Here is an 8,234-nt window from a genome sequence, read left to right as displayed (position 1 = left end):
ACATTCACATAAAAACACCTTGATATTTAACCCACAGAACTGGACTAAACATTAACATCTTTATTTAGTAGTATTTAGTAGTAATCACAGAATTTCAAACAATTAATCAAAGTCGATCAAAATAGTATTTTCTCTGCCGTTCATGAACAGTACATACATTTATGTTGTTTTTAAATGTGCTATTTCAAAAAATTCTGTAAAATGTGTAAAACTGAAGAAAAGCCAATCATTTCTCTTGTTTCTCTGTCATATACAGATTAAAGCTATATTATATAACTTTTCTTAAATAAATCTATATCTGTCACCAAGTTATGAAATATGTTATGAGACAGATAATTTGTTGAAAAAATAGATTGATCTCCTTCACTGCATTTACCAATGAGACTATGAGGTTATTGCTTGGATTTGAATCCAAGCATCCAATAAACAGAAGGAACTTAAAGAAACTGATAATATTCTGATTATTAGTGTTATTTCCACAGTTGTGGTCTTGACTGGACTTGAAATAAAATGCCGAGTCCTCAGCGCCCGAGACCGAGACAAGACCGAGACCAAATGCGGTCAAGTCCGAGACGAGACCGCATTTGGCTCGAGACCAAGACCAATCTCGAGTACTACAACACTGTTAATTGGCTTCTCTAAATCCTCCTCAAGTGTGAGTGAATGGTTGTTTGTCCTGTGTGTCTCTGTGCTGCCCTGCGATGAACTGGAGACCTGTCCAGGGTGGACCCCGCCTCTCTGTCCAGGATGGACCCCGCCTCTCACCCGTAGACAGTTGGAGATAGGCACCAGCACTCCTCCCCACCCCAGCTGGGATAAGGCGTGAAGGAAAATGGATGGAATGGATTTTTGTTTTGTTTAAGAAAAATGGTTAACTGCTTCTTTGGGTTGTGTCTCCTTGTGTCCATTCTGTTTTGGTACTAAACATTACAAGTGTCCTAAATGACAAAAAATGTTTTTAATCATAAATGTGCCTTTTTCGAAATGCCAAGAGCATTGGCTGGTGCAAATAGTTTGTTAGATTTATTAAAAATTATGACTCTTCAGAAGGTTTGATGTAAATTCTAAAGCATTTTCATCCAGTTTAACTGAGAAGTTACTTAAACAAAATGTTCCAGCTGGAAAATCCTGATTGCAAAGAAAAAAAAAAAATGTCTGTCTTAAACGCAGCAGGTAAACATGACTGGCAGGCTATATGGAGATGCTGCAGCAGGTATCCCTAATCATTGGGTGATTACTTGCTTTCCTGTTTTCAGTGCTGTCTGTGTGCATGCTCATGTTTTGATGTCAAAATGAATCAGGACCACTTCTCCACTTTCAACATTAAATTGAGGACTGTTTATACCAAAATGATTTAGTGGGTCCTTATTTCCTGTTTGCAAATGATAAGGTTTTAGGACTAAGGTGTGAATTAAGTTTAGGCTTAAGTTTGTGTGCAATGGTAATGGTTTAGTTTAGGGTCCTTTTCAAAGTTCAAGCATAGACATTGTCAAGTTTTCTCAGATTCTCCAGCTCTTGCCCAAACTTGACAAGATCTAGCCACAATTAATTCAGCTTATTTATATAGCGGCAATTCACAACACATGTCATCTCAAGGCAGGTTCCAGTTCACCAGATCATCCAGTCAGATTGATTCAAAGTTTTCTATCTAAGGAAAACCAGCTGATTGCATCGACTCATTGACTCTTCAGCAATCCCTCACACTAAGCATGCTTGTAGCGACAGTGGAGAGGAAAAACTCCCTTTGAACAGGAAAAAACCTCCAGCAGAACCAGGCTCAGTGTGAGCGGCCATCTGCTGAGGCCCACTGGGGTTCAAGGAGACAGAAGCAGACATAGACACTCCAGCCCTTGATTCTCAATTCTATTTTTTTTTTAAATACGATTTCTTTTTGCCTTGCTGTTCACATTTCCAAATATATGTGACTTGTTTGTGATCTCCCGTTTGAACTGCATTCCTACAACCTAAGTGTCCCGCAAGCGCAGTAGAGGACGCAATACCGTCACAAGCAAGCGTGCTCTGTGTTTATGGAAGTAAACATGGATGGTAGCGCTGGAGCGTATCTAACGATCTTTCCCAACCTTAAAAATTCAATCCTTCCAAGATGGTTAAACATAAATAATACTCTCCTCATCATTGTCCACCATTGTTGTTGTTTTTCTTGCCGCTTCTGCGTAGTAGGAAGCGGAAGAGTGACCACTGTCGGGTATTAATGACGTTCAGGTCAGATGAAAGCGACCTGGCTGTTCAGACACAGGTCTCATTTGAAAAGATCAGATTTGGATCGGATTCAGGACCACAGAGCCAAGTGCCCTGGGTTGCATTGGAAAAAATCAGATCTGTGTCGTTCAGACTGCCATGAAAAGATCAGATCCAGGTCACATTTGGACAAAAAAATGGGATTTTGGTCACTTCAGGCTGCGGTGTGAACGTAGCCATAGAAACCATCTAGGAAATACACACAGCCAGGCAGATGAGCTCCGAGCCAGCTCCCATGTCAGAGGATGAAGAGAGCACATCCAGTTAGTCACAGTCAGAGAAACAGGACTACACTGAAAAACAGGCCAAGCTCCAACATCTAGAAACAAAGGTGTTGATGGCAGCAGCACAGCTGATATTTCTCTCCAGGATGGAGTCACAGCCAAACAGGAACAGACGAGGCGAATCTACAATCAAAAGGATGCTGAGACAACTCAACTCCGTTTGGTCTCTTTATTTGTCTTTTCCCTTGCTTCGGACACATCTCACAAACACGTGAGTAAGTTGATAACCTACAAAGAAAAAATGCACACCAGAAATTACAATGAAATATCTTGAATGTTTTACATTTCCAACCAGCTTTTAAAACTTAGCTGTAAATGACATCAATAAACAATAAATTGCATATTGCAAGCCCTGCATATCATGATGTCCATAATTTCAAATATTTAAGACATTCTGTCAAACACACATTTCCCTTGGTTTTACTGCACAAAATATGAATCATGTAATAAACATTTGAATAAACAAATCATTATCATCTCCTACCAGTGGTGTCTTTTGTTGTAGCTTAGAGTTGGAGTTGTTTGCTTGTTGTGCCATCTTTCTGTAAAGCTCAGGTGAGCAGGGTTATTTCTAAATTAGCAGTTTGGCTTGGGGAGGGAGAGCGCCTGATTTTATGTTAAGAGCGCTTCAGGCGGGTGGACATTAGAAACTGTCAACTTGCCCTTTCCTGGTTTAACTAACTGATCTCTATTTATTCACTGGATTGCTGATTGCTTGTTGCTAGTACTCGGTTGAAGTGAAGCCATATTGGTACTCCCTAGTTAGACCGGTCTCAATGTAAACAATCATCGCGCTACAGCATCAAACATCAATGATATTCTCATTTTCGGGGGGACTAAATAGACTAAATAGAGATTGGTTGTTTAACTTGACAGATATGTTAAAATGGCTGAAAATAAATGGATGTTAACATATGGCCTGCACTAACTAGGGCAAGATGTGAATGCATGTGTGTGTGTGGCAGTTTTCAATAAAAAAGCAGATTTCTAGTAAATAACAGTTGATAGTCTTCTAAATGTGACTAATACTCAGCCTCTTTGTTGTCTTCACTTCCTAAACGGCAACGAGCTGCATGAAAAGGCTGGTGACGCACCATGTGTCAAATGACATCAACAACTGAACTGTGAACTATGTGGACATTAGGTGGAAATTTCTTGGTATGACTCAGTGTTGTTTGTAGACTGTCTTAATTTGTTTAAGGATTTTTGTTGAAGATTTAAGAATCCAACCTTTCACAGGTGCAATTCCCTGTGATCTGCTGACAGTGGTTCTTGTTTAGAACAATAGGGCCATCAGTTTAGGTTCATTGTTTAATGTATTAACGTTACAAACATCAACTGCCTCTCAGGATTGTGTATGACGCTGTCCTTGGTCTACAAACTCATGTACCCCATCAGTACAACAACTATATCTTTTTTCTGGATAAAACTACAATGTTCACCAAGGTGCATAGATTACAGGGGCGGATTTAGGAAATGTGGGGCCCTAGGCAAAGACAGGCAGGGGCCCCTCTGAATTGAGAAGACAACACATAAAACAGACCCATTCTACAGATAGAGAAATGTTAATAGAATAGACATCCATTATCTGTTCTAGGTTGTGTCCCTCTCTTCTTGTCCCTTTTCTTCTTGTTTTCCTCTCTGTTTTGTACTCAGCTGACTTTTCATGCTGTCTCTAAAGGAATGAAACACACTTAATAAATTTGCTCAAAATTTCCCGACGTATGAGTGCGTATGCTCGTACGTGGGGCATAAGTTACACGTAAGTTATCTGATCGTTGACATACATTGTAACTGTTAGTCATAAGGTGAGTAACTTGATGCATTCTGAGCAGCGATGCGCCTGAGAGCAGCTATAACTGATGCTTCATAATGCATCAGTTGGTGAGCATTATGCTGCTGTGCATTATGCATAAGTTAGGCTGTCGGACATAATTTCTGGACTCTGAATATTCTATGTATATGCCCAAAATTGAAAAAAAATACATAGAAAGTTCAGCATATGCCAGCGTTTTAGAAGATTCTGGGATGTCAGGCATACACTGGCTAAATCGGCAAGGTGTGACAGGGCCCTAAGATCTTCCATTGCAAACTCTATGGTAGTTACATGGCAAACTACACTTAAGGCCAACTGCAAAAATCTCAGTCAAAAGTGGAATATACCAAATCATATACCGTACCTCCACCCCCCCTGCTGTTCTGCGTGGACCATGCTAAGAGTGAGCATGTTAGACATTGACTCAGGCAATCAACAGCTACTCCTTTCCTGTAATGGGATTACGTACTGATGTTATAAGTTGGCCAAAGGGGCAATTTAATCTTATTTGATCTTAAAACACAAAAACTACTCACCGTGCATGGTGGATTCCACCCCAAATTCAGTATCTACAGACTATAAATGAAGTGCAAAGAAGGAGGTATAAGCCTAGTTAAAACCAGAGCCATCACTGAAGATGAAACATGAAAGCTAGAAGAATACATACAAGAGTGCCCCAACTGATGAAGCCCTCAGACTGTGGAAGCTGGAAGAGGAGGAAGTGGAAAGAACCATTACTGGAGGAAAAAACCTAACATGGCATGTACCCCCAACAGAGGTTGGAATAGCTGATCTGACTGAAAAACTACCAATGCTAGAGATGACCGTACTAAAGGACAGCAGAGAGGCACTGACACAGGCCTCGAGAGCCAGAGGCCCAAATCTATTCTACTAGGCAAGATTCCAGGTTCAGGCCGTGCAATGACGCCCCCCCCCCCAAAAAAAAAAACACAAAAGACTAAAAACACATTTGTTTGGGATTGCCTTCGACTGTTCTAGTTAAACAGTTTAACTGAAACATCATTAGTTCAGCTTTTTTATTTTCTTTACTCCAACTGTTTTTAATGTTCTTTTTTGTTTCTGTCTTTTTTATTTTTTTTCCTACTTGCTTTGATTCTGTTTTATTTTCCTATATTTTAATCATGTAAAGCACTTTGCATTGTCTTTGTATTGAATTGTGCTATACAAATAAATTTACCTTGCCTTGCCTTATAATATTAAGTGTGTCTCAGCCCCCCCCCCCCCCCCCCCATTTAAAAACAAACGATGCAAAGAGCAGTGTTGCCAACTTAACGCCTTTGTCGCTATATTTAGTGACTTTTCAGACCCCTCTAGCACTTGGCTGCGTCTGGCAGTACCAGACCATGCTGATGGCCTGGAGGTGGGGGTGGTGGTTGGCTGATGCTGTACCGCACCAATAGAGATAAAGAGCTTTGCATGAATGGAGGCTCATCTGAGACTGTTCCTAGGTTATCTGGAGAGGATGCACAGCCCTCAGCAGGTGAAAATGAGGAGAGCACTCTAGCCCAGCCGGCTCCTCTCGGCCCCCTCCGGCTTCCACACCTTCTCCAGCTTCGTCTGTTACTGATAAACCTGCCGATGGCACAACTGCTGCTTCAACCACATCAGCCTCTTCAACCCAGGGGGCTACCACCCTCACAGCATCCTCGTCGTCTTCCTCCCCTGAGCCAGGAGAAGCATATGCTTTAGGAGCTGGAGGCAGTAGTAGCAGCTCAACAACTGCTGCCTACCTTATTAAGGCTGAACTTTAAAATATGAAATTGTCTAGAGAGCTGTTCTAAATCAAATTTCTTTTTGTTTACACTAGTGTATGAAAAATGACAAAATAGATCTGTCTAAGTCTCCACCCAGGGTGCAGACCAGGAGGCAGAGTTGTATTTTAACAGACCTCTCTGCAGCTTCTCTACTGTTACCCACTCTTTACTCCATCCAGACAGTGTCTTGCCCACGACCAAAATCTAATCAATTAGCAAAGATTCCCAAAGGAGTAAATCATGATAAACTTATTAAAATTAAAATAACTCCAATTGGGGAAAAAGTTAAAATGATTAAATGTGGCCTTATTAACATAAGATCTCTTTCCTCTAAAAGTCTGCTAGTTAATGACTTGATTTGTGATTATGGGGATTATGTGAGCATAAATGTGGCAACTCCTTCAAGCTATTTACATTTTTACATACCCAGGAGGAGGAGTGGCAACAATCTTTCAGTCTGACTTACTGATTACTCCAAAGGCAGTTAATACTTACAACTCTTTTGAACATTTAACCCTTAATTTCCCTCATCCTAAGTTCAAAGCAAGAAAACTTCTTCTTTTTGTAACTTTGTATCGTCCACCAGGTCCTTACTCTGAATTTCTGATTTGGTATTAAATACTGACAGGGTCATCATAGTGGGAGATTTTAACATCCATGCTGACATTGAAGGCGATAGCTTAAGAGCAGCCTTTAATGCTATCTTAGACACTATTGGCTTTGTTCAAAATGTGAATAGTCCCACACATTCTCATCTTCATACTTTGGATCTTGTGCTGACATACGGCATAGAATGTGAAGAAATAACAGTATTTCCTCACAACCCTGTCCTCTCTGACCACTTTCTAATAACCTTCAGGATTACTTTAACAGAGTTCTCCTCCCCCAAAAGAAGGTTTCACATTAGCAGATCATTATCAGATAGTGCAGTTATACATTTAAAAAAATCTGTTTCACTTTCTCTCTCCTCTGTGTCGCTGAGCAGTGCTGCAGAGTGCAAAAGCTTAGATTATTCCCCTTCACAGGTTGATGGTTTTGTTGATGGTGTTGCTAGTTCTCTGCGTACTGCCTTAGACAACGCAGCTCCTTTGAAAATGAAAACTGTTAAAAATAGAAAGCTTGCTCCTTGGTTTAATGCAGAGCTGCGCACTTTGAAGCAAAATGCTCGGAAACTGGAGAGAAAAAGGCGCTCCACAGGCCTAAAGGAATCCTACCTAGTCTGGAAAAGAGTTAACTGCTGGATAAGAGGACCCTTTGTAAAGCAAGAGCAGCATACTTGAAGACATAAAAACCTGGATGACTCTTAACTTTATAACCGAAGTTATAGTCTTTGGACCAGAGTCTTTGAAAAATAAGCTGATTAGTCAGTCACTTCATTTGGATGGGATTAAACTGATTTCAGATAATAAAGTAAAAAATCTTGGTGTTATTTTTGATCAGGACCTGTCATTTAAATCCCATATCAAAGAGGTTTCTAGAATTTCCTTCTTTCATCTGAGGAACATTGCAAAAATTATAAATATCCTGTCCAGGGGTGATGCTGAGAAACTAGTCCATGCATTTGTTACTTCAAGGCTGGACTATTGTAATTCTTTATTATCAGGAAGTCCACAAACTGTAGTTAAAAGCCTTCAGCTGATCCAAAATGCTGCAGCCAGAGTTCTGATGAAAATGAAAAAGAGAGATCATATCTCTCCTATCCTGGCTTCTCTTCATTGGCTTCCTGTTAAATCCAGAATAGAATTTAAAATCCTCCTTCTCACATATAAAGCCTTAAATGGCCTTTCTGTCCGTCCGTCCGTCTGTCTGTCTGCACACACACACACACGTAGTTCTTCCCTGAACTCTTGATATTTACAGCTTTTTGGAATGGTCACATCTGTCACTCCCATGTGAGAGACTAGGGTTCAAATCCTGCATGGCTGATATGTCATGGGGCTATATAACAGGCCTATATCATCCAGTGTTGGTCCTTGGGCAAGACCATTAAGAATAACTGCCATGAACATATCACTATGATGACAAGTGGGCTGTTGAAACAATGAGACACAAGATCTTTGATATGTATAAATAACAAATATATTATAAAAATCAGCCGGT

Source organism: Cyprinodon tularosa, unplaced genomic scaffold, assembly GCF_016077235.1.
Source record: "Cyprinodon tularosa strain WSP-4 unplaced genomic scaffold, ASM1607723v1 ctg217, whole genome shotgun sequence".
NCBI classification, from domain to species: domain Eukaryota; kingdom Metazoa; phylum Chordata; class Actinopteri; order Cyprinodontiformes; family Cyprinodontidae; genus Cyprinodon; species Cyprinodon tularosa.
This window is presented reverse-complemented; position numbering follows the sequence as displayed.